Here is a 1,566-nt window from a genome sequence, read left to right on the forward strand (position 1 = left end):
AAGGATGCGGAGAAAAGAGAACACTTGTGCACCGTTGGTGGGAATGTAAATTGGTGCAGCCACTGTGGAAAGCAGTATGGAGGTTCCCCCCAAAAACTAAAAATAGTACTGCCATATGCTCCAGTAATTCTACTTCTGGGTATTTACCCAAAGAAAATGCAAACACTAACTCGAAAGGATATCTGCACTCCTATGCTCACCGCGGCATTATTTACAATAGCCATGATATGGCAGCAACCTACGTGTCCATCTGTAGATGGATGGATAAAGAAAGAAGATGTGGTTTATATATACAACGGAATGCTGCTCAGCCATAAAAAAAAAAAAAAAAAAAAAAAAAAAAAAGAGTGAGATTTTCCTGTTCATGACAACATGGATGGAGCGTGAGGGTATTATGCTAACTGAAATCAGTCAGAGAACGACAAATACCCTATGGTCTCACTTATGTGTGGCCTCTAAAAAACAAAAGAAACAAACCGCAACAAAATAGAAACACACTCAAAAATACAGAGAACAAAGTGGTGGTTGCAAGAGGGGAGGTGGGCAAAGGAGTAGGCAGAATAGCTAAAGAGGATTAGGGGGGATAGACTTCCAGGTATTGACAATTAAGTCACAGACATGAAAAGTACAGCATAGAGAACAGAGTCAATAATATTGTAATAACTGTGTATGGTAACGTGGTAATTACACGTATTGTGGTGGGCCTATCGTATGTAATGTATGTAACTGTTGAATCACTGTGTTGTACACCTGAAACTAATATAATATTACATGTCAACTATACTTCAACTAAAAAAAAAAAGATTAAAAAAAAGACAAAAGGCTACTTGTCATTCTGTGCTTGGGCTTTAAGTCTCACGCTTACAATTTTTTAATGTTTATTTATTTATTTTTGAGAGAGGGGCGGGGAGGGAGGAGAACAGGACGAGGAAGTGGCAGAGAGAGAGGGAGGCAAAGAATCCAAAGTGGGCTGCACACTGTCGGTGCAGAGCCCGATGTGGGGCTCAAACTCACGAACTGTGAGATCATGACCTGAGCCGAAATCAGACGCTTAACCAAATGAGCCACCCAGGCGCCCCTTGTGCTTACAAATGTCATTTGCATGTTCTTGGGGGGAGTTATTGCATGTTTTTAAGAATGGAATGATGTGAGTCAATGTTATGATTCAACCGGTGCTTCTGTAAGGTTGCTGCTGGCCAGGAGAGGGGTCCCTGGGAAAGGTGGGAGACTGGGGACAGAGAGAGAAGATGACTACACAAATCACCCTGAACAGTGTGAGTAGGAGGGACAAATGTGTTGGACAGATGGGGCACTGGGAAGGTAGGTTACGTGATCATAGAGGAGGGTAAGGACACTTGACTTAACTGAGTTTTCTCATCTGGGTTTTACTGAGAGGCAAGAAGGGTTGCTCTCGTCTGAATGTGTCCCTCCCAAATTCATATACTGAGAAATCCTAACCCTCAAAAATGATGGCATTAGGGGGTGGAGCCTTTAGGGGGTGGAGCCTTCACAATGGAATTATTTCCTTATATAATAAGAGACTCCACAGAGCTTCCCAACCCCTTC

Source organism: Panthera leo, chromosome D4 (genome assembly GCF_018350215.1).
Source record: "Panthera leo isolate Ple1 chromosome D4, P.leo_Ple1_pat1.1, whole genome shotgun sequence".
Taxonomy (NCBI): Eukaryota; Metazoa; Chordata; class Mammalia; order Carnivora; family Felidae; genus Panthera; species Panthera leo.